Source organism: Odocoileus virginianus, chromosome 31, assembly GCF_023699985.2.
Source record: "Odocoileus virginianus isolate 20LAN1187 ecotype Illinois chromosome 31, Ovbor_1.2, whole genome shotgun sequence".
Taxonomy (NCBI): Eukaryota; Metazoa; Chordata; class Mammalia; order Artiodactyla; family Cervidae; genus Odocoileus; species Odocoileus virginianus.
In genome coordinates, this window is record NC_069704.1 from 8,506,969 (window position 1) to 8,520,717 (window position 13,749).

General features: G+C 39.8%; 1 pseudogene; it reads left to right on the forward strand.

Moving 5' to 3' along the window:
• Window positions 1-12,788: 12,788 nt before the first annotated feature.
• On the forward strand, window positions 12,789-12,896 carry LOC139032484 (small nucleolar RNA SNORA11; annotated as a pseudogene).
• The last annotated feature ends 853 nt before the right edge of the window (window positions 12,897-13,749 follow it).

A 13,749-nucleotide genomic window follows, 5' to 3' on the forward strand; every position in this document is an offset into this window, starting at 1 on the left:
CTTTATTGATTACACTAAAGCCGTTGACTGTGTAGAACACAACAAGCTGTGAAAAATCCTTCCAGAGATGGGAATACCAGACCACCTGACCTGCCTCCTGAGAAATCTGTATGCAGGTCAGGAAGCAACAGTTAGAACTGGACATGGAACAACGGACTCATTCCAAGTTGGGAAAGGAGTAAGTCAAGGCTGAATATTGTCACCCTGCTTGTTTAACTTATATGCAGAGTACATCATGCAAAATGCCGGGCTGGATGAAGCACAAGCTGGAATCAAGACTGTTAGGAGAAATATCAATAACCTCAGATATGTAGATGATACCACCCTCATGGCAGAAAGTGAAGAGGAACTAAAGACCCTCTTCATGAAGGTAAAAGAGGCGAGTGAAAAAGCTGGCTTAAAATTCAGCATTCAAAAAACGAATATCGTGGCATCCAGTCCCATCACTTCATTTCAAATAGATAGGGAAACAATGGAAACAGTGACAGACTTTATTTTCTTGGGCTCCAAAATCACTGCAGATGGTGACTGCAGCCATGAAATTAAAAGACACTTGCTCCATGGAAGAAAAGCTATGACAAACCTAGACAGCAAGAGACATTACTTTGCCAACAAAGGTCCGTCTAGTCAAAGCTATGATTTTTCCAGCAGTCATGTATGGATGTAAGAGCCGGATCATAAATAAGGCTGAGCATCGAAAAACTGATGCTTTCAAACTGTGGTGTTGGAGAAGATTCTTGAGAGTCCCTTGAACTGCAAGATAAAATCAGTCAATCCTAAAGGAAATCAATCCTGAATATTCATTGGAAGGATGGATGCTGAAGCTGAAACTCCAATACTGTGGCCACCTGATGCCAAGAGCTGTCTCATTAGAAAAGACCCTGATGCTGGGAAAGATAGAAGGCAGGAGGAGAAGAGGATGACAGAGGACAAGATTGTTGGATGGCATCACCAACTCAAGAGTTTGAGCAAGCTCCAGAAGATGGTGAAAGACAGGGAAGCCTGGCATGCTGCAGTCCATGGGGTCACGAAGAGACGGACCAACTAAGCAACTGAACAACAACAAATGATTTAATACATGGAAAAGCCCTTAGTAAATTATTTTTAAAAATTATTAGCCACTGTTAAACATTCAAGGTTTCATAAACGTATATATATTCTTCATAGTGCTGTTTGTAATAGAAAATTTGAAATTCTTTACTGCTTCATCAATGTAAAAATTATCACGTGTGTGCAGAGAGCCAGAGCAGAAGAATACCAGAAGTTTATTTTTTTAAAATAACACAAAATCATATATATTGATCTGGAAAGATATCCATAATATAATGTGGAATTGTGGAAGTACAAAAGCAAGTTGCAAAATACAATGCATAGCTTGGTTTCAAGAGTGTGTGTCAGGAAGCATTTAACAAGAAGCTTCCTGTGTGCTGTTGTGGATCTGTCAGGAACCCTCTGGCCCTTACTGATTCCTGAATATTCAGGAATTAAGAGGAGAGGCACGCCTTTCCTGGAGCTGAGGAATCCAGGCATTTCTCATTACGGTGATAAGTACCCTCTTCCTTTTTATGAGCCGTACGGTAAAAGGTGATTGTTGGCAACTCTCTCTCTTTGATAGGGATCGTCTTATGTTTTGTAAGTCTGGAATTTTAATCTTTGTCTTTGCTGAGAATAACCACCTTGTAAGACAGTATATACGCCCACGCCATGTTGATTAAAACACCTTTGCTCCATCAGAGCTTGGGTCCCCGTCTCTCTCTTTCTTTCTATTCTCTCTCTCTCTCTCTCTCTCTCTCTCTCTCTCTCTCTCTGCTGAGCTCACTTTCTTGCCCGGGCTTCTAAGACCCTCTCGAGAAGGCGCACTGCACCTTCACCCACTCAGGGCGCCCGGTGCCCACGTGCAGCAGCGCCGCCCTAAGAACAGGACTCTATTGGCTTTCCGCGTAAACCAGGGGGTATCAGCCTCTCTCTCTCTCTTACTCTCGGAATCACCAGGTTCCGGTCCATTAAAGGACCAACAAGTGCTATCAGCCTCTTTCTCTCTCTTACTTTCTTATCGTCGACTCCAGACCACCAGGTTCCGGTCCATTAAAGGACCAACAAGTGTGTATATATATATACAAATTGCGATAAGTATATCAAGTCATAATAAGTCCTATAAAATATATTAAAGATTATGTCATAGAGAGCAATTGGTTGGGAATGGGATGCTATTTCAAACCAGGTGATCAGAAAGGGTTTCTCTGAGCTGCGCTGTGAATGATTAAAAAATTATAAATAAAAAAGTAATCACATCCCAGCACCCAGATATTGGTACATAACACTATTCTTAAGTAAAACAACAACAACAAAAATAGGAGTCCTTGGAGAAATGACCGATTCTGCAATGGCAGAAAATGAGGAGGATGAACCTGCAGCATGACGTAGTACCAAAAAGTAAGAAAATGCTCAAGAAACAAAAGAATGGAGGCATGTCCAAGGGATACAGGAGCTGACTAAAAGAGCTCCCAAGGCCAAAGTTGGAACATTCAGCAGCAAAATGGGAAAGTTAGTATTGGAGTCACCTCAAAGTATAAGCTAATATATATGAGTCCACACTTCAAATGCGGGAAGACAGACATATCTCCCATAGTAAGAAACTGCAGATGACCCACATGGATATTGTGCCCTCAAGGAAGTAGAGCATAATTCCATAACGCTTTGAGTGTGGGCTGAGCAAAGCAGCTTCCTTTCGGACAGCAGAGTATCGAAAACGGGGGACATGGTTAACTTTAAAGGAAGCAATCTGACAAGCATCATCTCAGCCAAGTGATCAAGCTTAGGATCATCAGTGATAAGTCACACTGATAAAAGGTAACCTTGGTATCATGAGAACAGTGTATCACCTCTACAGTCTTCCTCTCAAAACCTATGACCCCAGTCTAATTATAGAAAAACATCAGATAAATCCCAACTGAAGCAATGTCTATGAAAAAAACCTGACCTCAGAACTATCCAGATCATCAAAACCGAGGAAAGTCAGAAATTGTCACAGGACAGAGGAGCCTCAAAAAACAAAACCAAAAAAACCCCACAAAAAACAAAAAACCACTCAATGTAATGTGGTATCCTGAACGGGGTCCTTGAACAACAACAAAAAGTCCTTAGAGGAAAACAGAGGAATTCAAATTATAAAGGACTTTACCTAATATTGTTTCAATATTGTTTCATAGTTGCAATAAATGTACCATACTAAATCAGGGAAACTACTATCTTTGCAACTTCTCTGTTAATCTGAACAAAAGAAGTTATTTTTCAAATTGAACAGGAAAAGAGATAAACTGTGATATATTCATGCAATTAAATACTATTCAACAATTAAAAGAAACAGATTAATAATAACTGTTATAACATAGCTGTATCTTAAGGATATTGTACTAAGTAAAACAAGCAAAACACACCAAAATTACATACTGTATGATTCCATTTACAAGGCATTCTAGTATAGGCAAAAATAGCCTATGGCAGTAGGTGTGAAATCAGTGGTTATTTGGGGAATACCATGTAGGCAAGAACTGACTAGGAAGAGACATGAGGAAATTTTCTGGGTTGGTGGAAATGTTTGGTGTCTTGAAGTATATTTATCAAAATTTCTTGAATCTAAATTTAAAATATATATTAAATATATTATAAATATATTTTTATATAATACATATTCTATAATACAGATAATTATATAAATAAATATTACATATCTATATATAACATAGATATTTAACAAATAATATTTTAATTTATAATATATATCATAAATTATATATTTTAAATATATAAAATATTTTAAAATTTAAAGTATACTAAATCAATTTTAAAACATTATAATTTAAAATATATAAACATAACTAAAATTTTAAAGTATATAAAACCAATTTTAACTATTAAATTGTGGAAGGAAGGAAGAAAGAGAGGGAGAGAGGGAAAAAAAGGAGAGAAGGAAAAGATATTTTTGAAGCCTAGGACATTTGCATCATAAGAAAAATTAAAAATTGTGTAAAAATTATGTTTAATTCATTTATTTAGACAAAAGCACTTGTTTTTAACCTTCCAGACACAAACAACAAAAATGGGATTTTATTGCTTATATTAGTTTGTAGTCATTTTCTAAATTAACCATATAGCTTATAATTTTCCTTCAATAACACAGCACCTACTGAAATACAAACATTGTACAATACTATTTTATCATATAACCTTGTAGAGATATGTGGCAAAACCTGCTGGCTCCCTCATTGGTGATACTTCAAGGGGCACTTGGGCAGGAATAGTTTTAAAGAAATCAGTGACTAGATAAACCATATCCATTTGGATACTTTCCTAAAACGGAAATGCATTGAGAATGCATCTTCAGTCACGGTAAGGCTTTGGGCTTATCTTTTGGGTCCCCACTTTCCCTTTCAAAGTCACTCTTTTCTCTCTTGTCAATAGAAAGACACACTTCTCATCCACCCTGAGGATGGTGATGATGATAGTGGTGGTGATGTCGATGATACAGGTTGTCAAAAGGGAAAATTCAAACTGTTGGTGTCAACTTTGTGATAACCAATGTAGCTAATAACTCCATAACAAACTCCTTTACAAGTCAGGTGGTTTTCTATTCTTGTTTTCAACAAAACTGAGAGTGAGTTGTCAACTGAGAGAGGATTAAAAATAATGTTTGACAGTAGACTGTAATTTTTCACATTCTCTCAAAAGAGTCCAGGGAATTGAGTAACATTGTTCTAAAATAATTCCATTTCCATTTATTTACGGAACAAGGTTTTTCAGTGCCTGAATCTATGAAAATAAAATCAGAAATATAGTTGATGTTATGCTTATACTTCCTATCACTAGTAGTTATACACAGATACGGAAATTAACTTTTTAAAAGCCTCATCCCTCTTGTTAAGATACATTTTTGTTTCATATTTGCCAAAATATATGCTATGCTTTTACTATTTTAATTAATTGTATAGCACCAATAGCTGCAATGATAATTCAAAGAAACATTTTAATACTTAAAAGTTTCCATTTCTATAAATGTTATTTATAGATAACAATAAAGTGATCAATAAAAATGCTGAAGCAGGAAAATATATATTAGAAAAAATCTTTAGAGGAAGCAGAATGAGAAAAGGAATGATAGAAAATTTCCAGCTGTTTAAAAACTTGTTTATTTTTTAGATGGAGGATGGTGGCTATCGATTTGCTATGGTATTTACATTCCATTGGACATATTTTAATAGGTAACACAAGAGTTTGTTTTTACACCAATATTTACAATGAGCCAGAAATTTTATTCTTCACATTCATATATGACTGTGATAAAAAATAAAAGCTAAAAATTTCAGGGACAATCTAAAACTGCACAAAGTAGTCTATAATTTTTCAAAATTCTTTTAAGGGATATGGTGAGCAAAAATGTTTGAAGACCTTACACCTGCCCAGCACATATTCACTCATTCTTCCTTTTATTACTTACACCAGAATTGCTGGCAATGTGCCCAGCTGAAAATCCACCCTTCCAAGTCTCCTGGCAAATACATATGGACAAGTGACTAAATGCCAGCTAATGACAGACTAAATTTTGCCATTCCCGCTTTCCACATGAGGTATGAATGCAATGGCTGGAGCTCCAGCAGCCACTTCTGACGCACTAAGAACTGCAGTATTGAAAGACAGAAGGAACCTGGGTTCCAGATGACTGTCACTCCTCTTTACCAACACCAAACTCCCTACATCCAAGTTTCTTTTAGGGGAGAAGAATAAATCCATACATGTCTAAGTCACTATTATTTGGGGATTCCTGTTATACACAGCCAAATTTGGTCCTGCCTGGTAGAGGGGCTACAGCATGTTTCATATAATCAATCAATTATTAAACATTCAGGTTTTTCAGATTTTTCTATTTATTATAAACCATCCTGTGATCCTTATTAGATATATCTTCAGACACATACATAGTAATTTTTCTAGGAGACAGTCTCAAAAAGCAAATTCTGGGTCAAAAAATGTCTTGCTACATACTGCATTTTTTTCTTCACAAAGGTTAATTTACACCCACATCAATGATGTATGAGATGACAAGAACTCCGCATTACTTCATCATCATTGGATAGTCTTTTCTCTTAAATATTGCAACATGACAGAAAAGGTTTATTTGTACTGTTTGTTAACTAACAAAGTTATGCTCTTTTCCAGTGGCATTTCTTAATGACATTCTATTTTTTTAATTTAGAAAAAGAGTTAAAAATATTTTGCTCCAGATAAGTTAGGGTTGGATAACTAGAGGCAAGGCTACCTTTGAGGTATCCATTTATATAAAGCTCCATGGCAACATAGCAGTTGTTCTGTGCTTGGCACATAGTAGGCACTCACTAAATAATCGTTGGACATATGAAAGCTGCCCTCTTACTCTGTGACTCTGAGCAGTTAATTTTCCGCTCTGGGCCTCAGTTTTCTGTTTAATAAACTAATGGGATTAGATGAGTCTACATCATGGTCTTTTCCAACAATTTTTTGTTCGAAGAAAGTCAGATCCAAGTAATGCTTACAGAGTGTCAAGTGGAAAATACTCCCTTCCTTCAGGGCTATTTATATTTGTTGGAAAGACCCAGAGGCACAAGGGGATAAAATAAATAGACACTAAGAATTTGCATTCTTTTTTGTTCCTCTTCCATGGTACTAGAACACAAAAGCATTAAGAAGGCAGTAAGAAACACCAGGAAGAGCCCTCTTCTCCTGAAATCCTCTCAGGACTGGGAGGACACCCAAACTCCAGCCTAACATCTATATCGTCTCATTCTGCTGGAGTCCAGAATTTGGGAAGCCTGGGTTAACTGGGCAAGTATGAGTACATGAGAGGCAATGACACAAGTCCCGCAGGACCGACTGAGATAAGATAAGGTACATGCCCTGCACACAGATGCAGCACAGCCGACGGTAATTCCCACGGTGGTACCCAGTCTCAAGTACCATGGCGTCAAGCGGTGGTGGCAGTTGGTTTTTTCCTTGAAAAGCCCCCACAGTGGGATTGGTCATGATTTTGGCTTCATACATTTCAGATTCTTGTTCTCTGGCCCTCCTGGAGAGTCTGAGAGTTTCCTAAAACCCTTTCAAAAATTCCTTTGCTACGTAAATGAGCCCGAGTGGATTCTGCCATCTGCAACTGAGAACCAGGACCACTAGAGCTCCTGTTGGCCGCTACATCTTAGCCTAAATCTCCAAAGTGAAACGTGAAAGTCGCTCAGTCGTGTCTGACTCTTTGCGACCCCATGGACCATGACATTCTCTAGGCCAGAACACTGGAGTGGGTAGCCTTTCCCTTCTCCAGGGGATTTTCCCAACCCAGGGATCGAACCCAGGTCTCCCGCATTGCAGGTGGATTCTTTACCAGCTGAGCCACCAGGAAAGCCCAAAATCTCCAGAGGAGAACTTTACTGAAAAGAAGCTCTTGTCTGCATGCAGTTCAGCTCCTATCCCAATTCTATCAAATACGGATTCAAATTCTGCCCTAGTCAGTATCTGTGTAAATTGTCTTCTCAGCTCAGAAACCCCTTAGAAACAGAGGCAGTCTGTTGAAGCCTAGTGCAAGATGACCAAAGGAATGAGTGGGGATGAGGAGATAAGGTCCCAAGTCCACCACTGGAAATCCACATAGCCTGAGACACATCCCTTCAATACTGTGAGCCTGGGTTCCCCAGCCTGTGAAATGAGAGGAGAGCATCTGGCACAGGGAACTGATGTGAGATCAAAAGAGCAATAGATACGAAGATCCCTTGTCAACTGTAGGTCTAACAAACAACTTATATAGTGTCTTTTTCCATTGATCTTCCACGAAAGGCAGGCACTGGATCTTCGTGATCAGGTCTCTCACACTGGAGGAGGGGGAAGCGGGGGTGGGAGGGGTTGCAGGGCCAAAACATGGGTCATATCGCCCTCTGGTGGATTGAAATGGAAAGGGTATCATTTTCAAATGGGCGGCAAAGCTACAAAAACAGAACTCACCGAATCCTAAAATTCCAGAAGTGAAAGGGAGCTTTGAGACCATTTAATCTAACATCCCCATTTAAATATGGGACAATAATAAAATTCCAAGAGGACAAATAACTTTCCTGAGGTCTTACCAAGAATAAAGCTCAGAGCCAGGGCCAGACCCCAGCCCGTAAGGCCCATTCAGAGCAAGAACATTCTCTTTGACATGAGACACAGAAACCCTCAGTGGTCAGCGTCCGCATGACCTTGAACTCTCCACACAGCTCTAGGATGTTGTCAGCAAGTAGCACTTTAGCTGAACTCTGCCCAAGATTGGGTAATTTCCCCACCCAGTTTTATTGTCAAAAAGTTGTTACTTTTTAAAACCTACCATGTCAATGTTTTGATTTCAACACAAACAGACCAAGCTATGGTTATGGCAACTTCTTAGAAACTTAGAAAATATTCTCAAGCATGACTGGGTAATTCTAAGAGAAAAGAACAGAATGCCTAACTTCTCCAGGAACTACAGAAACTTTTTTTTTTCCCAGACCAATCTCTCCCACAGGTGGTTATCTATGAAGATAAAACAGTCCAAAGAAATAAAACACAAATTACCTTCACCTTAATACAACTGCCAACCTAAGTCTGACTCATATAAGACCCTGCATTCTAATGGTGCCCAATTAGCCATCTTAATAAATGCTAAAAAGAAGCAGATGACACCACCCTTATGGCAGAAAGTGAAGAACTAAAGAGCCTCTTGATGAAAGTGAAAGAGGAGAGTGAAAAAGCTGGCTTAAAGCTCAACATTCAGAAAACTAAGATCATGGCATCCAGTCCCATCACTTCATGGCAAATAGATGGGGAAACAGTAGAAACAGTGAGAGACTTTATTTTGGGGGGATCCAAAATCATTGCAGATGGTGACTGCAGCCATGAAATTAAACGACCCTTACTCCTTGGAAGGAAAGGTATGACCAACCTAGACAGCATATTAAAAAGCAGAGACATTACTTTGCCAACAAAGGTCCATCTAGTCAAGGCTACGGTTTTTCCAGTAGTCATGTATGGATGTGAGAGTTGGGACTATAAAGAAAGCTGAGCACCAAAGAATTGATGCTTTTGAACTGTGGTATTGGAGAAGACTCTTGAGAGTCCCTTGGACCACAAGGAGATCCAACCAGTCCATCCTAAAGGAGATCAGTCCTAGGTTTCTTTGGAAGGACTGATGTTGAAGCTGAAACTCCAATACTTCGGCCACCTGATGCAAAGAGCTGACTCACTGGAAAAAAAAAACCCTGATGCTGGGAAAGATTGAGGGCAGGAGGAGAAGGGGATGACAGAGGATGAGATGGCTGGATGGCATCACCGACTCAGTGGACATGAGTCTGGGTAAACTCCAGGAGTTGTTGATGGACAGGGAGGCCTGGCATGCTGCGGTTCATAGGGTCGCAGAGTCGGACATGACTGAGTGAACTGAACTGAACTGAACTGAAAAAGAAGTGAGTCATGCTGGATCTTTGCCATGGAGAAACATCCCATTCAAGCCAATTCTTAGAAGTCTCTCTCTCTCTTTTATTAACCTCTAAATCCCTTTGGGATCTGAACATGGCACAAGGAAGACTTCGCTCAAGACAGGGCTCAAATAAGCCCCCAGAGTTCTGTCCCCAGAGAGAGCAGGTGGGTCTTTGAATAACTCATGCGCCCCCCTAGCACTCCCATGGGTAGCAAGGGCACTTGGCCAGCAAGTCCTGCCAGTCTTTCAGGGTTAGGGAGAGAATCTAGCGGACTTCATCCCAGATCATACATTTTAATCCCCCACAATGGACTAGCCTGAGTATTCCTACCATGCCTAGACAGGGTCCTGAAGTTTAACCTGATTCAATCCTCTGTTTTTACTCAGCAATAGCAGTATCTGGTATTGAGCATTTACAGTAATGCTCTTCTAAGAGGTTTTACATGGCTTAACCCAGCTCCCACTAAAACTCTATACAGAAGGTGTTATTAATCATCCCCATTTTAGAGACAGAAAAAGTGTGGCTCTCAAAAGCCAACTCATCTGAGATCAAACAGCTAATAAGTGAGAGTCAGAATTTGAAGCTAAATTCAAATTCACTGGATTTCGTAGCCATCCTTTTAAATCCAGCCCCACTTGGAAGATAATCTTTACCATCTCTTAGCTAACTCATAGCAGGGAGTGGACTTCAATCCAAAATTGAAGGTCAGAATCACAACAAGTTCTGTTTGAGTTTGAGCCCAGTGTCTTCCCAAAGGCACCTCTACACTGAATTTTCAAGCTCATTTTAAACATTTTTGTCCTCACTCTGCTTCCTTCTAGCAGCATGGGTATCTGTAATCACAGTCAGATAGAAAGTGATGCCACATTGCGAGCACATTCAGTGTTTCCTCCTCCTGAAGGTGATATGACGTTTTTAGGAAACACGGAGGTTTTGCAGTCAGACAGACCAGGATCTGAGACCCAGCTCTGCCGTCTCTGCCACCTGCTTGTCCTTGGATACTTACAGGAACCCCCCATATCCATGGGGGGAATGCCTGAAACCGCAGATAGAAACCCGTTTTCTGTTCAGGTCTTTCACCCACAAATTTAATGCCTTTTCAATCTTAACTAAGCACTTATCAGACACTCTGGCTGTAACCTTTGCAGTTTGAGGTGCGACAGCAAAACCAGCACAAATTTCTTTTTCCTTCTTCACAGTTTCAGGGATGGAAGGTTCTTTCTTACCATAGATCTTAGCAGTGTCAGCAAATGACACTTTTTCCTTACTAGGTAAGGAACTTTCTCCTTTCACCTATAGAAAGTACTTTATCACTTCTCTTTGGCAGATCCAAATGGCTGGCATCACTCCTCTTGCACTTTGGGGCCATTATAAGAAAAAAAAAAATGGTTCCTTGAAATAAGCATTGTGACATCATGACAGTCAATCTGATCACCAAGAGGGCTACTAAGTGACTAATGGGTGGGAATGGAAAAGGTTGGACAAAAAGATGAATCACCTTCTGGGTGGATTTACCTCCTGGGTAGGTCAGGGCTGACAGCTCGAGTTTTTATCACATTACAGTTTAAAACTTATGAATTGTTTACTTCTGGAATTTTCCATTTTAACATTCTCAGATCATGGTTGACCCATGGGTAACTCAAACTTCTGAAAGCAAAACTACAGATAAAGTGGGGACTACTGTATTCCCTCTGGCTCTCATTCTTCTCACCTTGGAAAATGTGAATAATAATATCAACATTATCCTGCTGATATGACAATCAGTTCACACCTGTCTATAGTACCTAGCAGTGCCTGGCAGGCATACAGCGGGCACAGAAGACCCAGCAGCAGTTAGCAGACCACCCAGCTATTGCTGCTGTTTAGTTGCTAAGTTGTGTCCAACTCTGCGACCCAACAGACTGCAGCACACCAGGCTTCCCTGTCCTTCACTATCTCCCTGAATTTATTCAAACTCATGTCTATTAATTCCATCATGCCATCCAACCATCTCATCTTCTGTCGCCCCCTTTTCTTCCTGCCCTCAATCTTTCCCAGCATCAGGGTCTTTTCCAATGAGGTGGCTCTTCACATCAGGTAGCCAAAGTATTGGCGCTTCAGCATCAGTCCTTGCAGTGAATATTCAGGGCTAATTTCTTTTAGGATCGACTGCTTTGATCCCCGTGCTGTCCAAGGGACTCTCGAGAGTCTTCTCCAACACCATAATTCAAAAGCATCAATTCTTCGGCACTCAGATTTCTTTATGTTCCAACTCTCACATCCATACATGGCTACTGGAAAAACCGCAGCTTTGACTATATGGACCTCTGTAGGCAAAGTGATATCTCTGCTTTTTAATATGTTATCTAGGTTGGTCATAGCTTCTCTTCCAAGGAGTGAGCATCTTTTCATTTCTTGGCCTGCCCAACGCAAACACTTTCTTCCTTTGCCAAGCCCGGCAGCAACAGAGGTGGTGATGGGCCTCAGGACAGGGGTGGACACAGCCCAGGGGCAAGAGGCATTACACAGTGAGATGTGCATGGGCTTTAGACTGACTCCCAGCTCTGCCGTTTTAGGCTTGACTTTGCTCAGTCTCATTTCCTTTGCTATAAACAGAGGCAATAAATCCTCATTATATAATATGTGTCCTCAGGATACATCCAGTCAGGAAACAGACATAAAAAGAAAAGGAAGATTGGAACATCTCAAATAAAAATTTTTAAAGGTGCTTCAATGACATAAGTTACTGAGCTAAATATTCTAAACAACTTTTATTTAAGAAATGAGATATTTTTCAGAAACACTAATAATACAGTAAAATATCAGCCCTCGGGATGTCCTAAAATTGGGGGGTTAGTTAAGATATCTAGATTATTTCAAACCAAAAAATCCACTTTAATTTTAATGAAATAATGTAGAATTATTTTCAAGCATATGTTACATCACGACACATTATTTAAGTTTTTTATATTGTAAAAGCGTTATACATACATACCTTTGAGAAACTTGCAATAAACAAGAACAAACAGGCACAAGAATGTTCAAAATCACACTGTTTGTAACAGGAACTGTAAAGAGTTCAAGTGTCTACCAAAAGAGAAAGATTAAGAGTTTTTATACAATAAAATACGACATAGAAGAAAAAATGAAATTATAGCTATTGGCAACATGGATGGATCCTCAAAAGCATAATATGGAATGAAAAAGAGCCAACTCATGGAATATATGGAACAATACATGTAAGCATAATACCACCTTTATAAAACTCAAAGCAAGCAACCGTAATGTTGAAGGATGTATACAGGGGTGTGCTCAGAGCAGGGGGCCTGAAGAAACGGCTCGGCTGTTTACAACACACCCACAGGAACCTGGGTTCGCTGCGGCCTTCCTGTGAGCAGAAACCCCGCACCTCCACGTGGCGGCGGGGCGGGGCCAGGGCTGGCAGGAAAGCAGCAGCAGGTAGTGCGGGAGCTTGCCGCCGGAGCCTGTCCGGTCCACGCCTGGGTGGGCCAGGAGTGGTCTCATAAATGGTCTGAACCTCTCATTTCAAGGAGAAAGAAAAAGATTCCAACTGTATGCCATTCTGCAAAAGGCAGATCTGTAGAGACAATAAAGAGATGAGTGGTTGTCAGCAGTTTGCAGAGAGGAGTACAGAGTACAGACATTCTCATGAGCAGTGAAAGTGCTCTGAGAGACATTACAATGATGGCTATATGTGGTCATACTTTTGTCCAGACCCACAGAATATGCAACGCTGCTCTGCTCATTAAAGTGAACCCTAGGTGAACTGGGGACATTTTGATGATGTGTCAATGCAGTCATTCTTGGTCTAAAAAGAAACAGAGGTGCCATTCTGTTGATAATGGCTGTTCACGTGAGGGGAGGGGGTATGTGGGGAATTTCTGTACATTCCTGTCAAGTTTTACTGTAAACCTAAAACTGCTTTAAAAAAAGAAAAAGATCTCCAAAAAAAATTTAACTCAGGATAGACATTTTTGGCAAAACTTTTTTTGCTTTTATGTATGTATACATATTACATGTGTGTGTGTTTATTGGATTGTGATATAAAATATTATAAAATTCGTGCTTTTAAAGTGGGGAAAAAAGGGTATATACAGAAGTAGTGAAAACATATTTAAAAAAATTTTTTTTAATTTTATAGTAGTGATTACTGCTGAGAGAAGGTTGAAGGAATAGAATTAGGAAAAAATGTATGGGTCAATTCAATAAAGTTCCCTGCTGGGTGGGGGTCGCCCATTTGAAT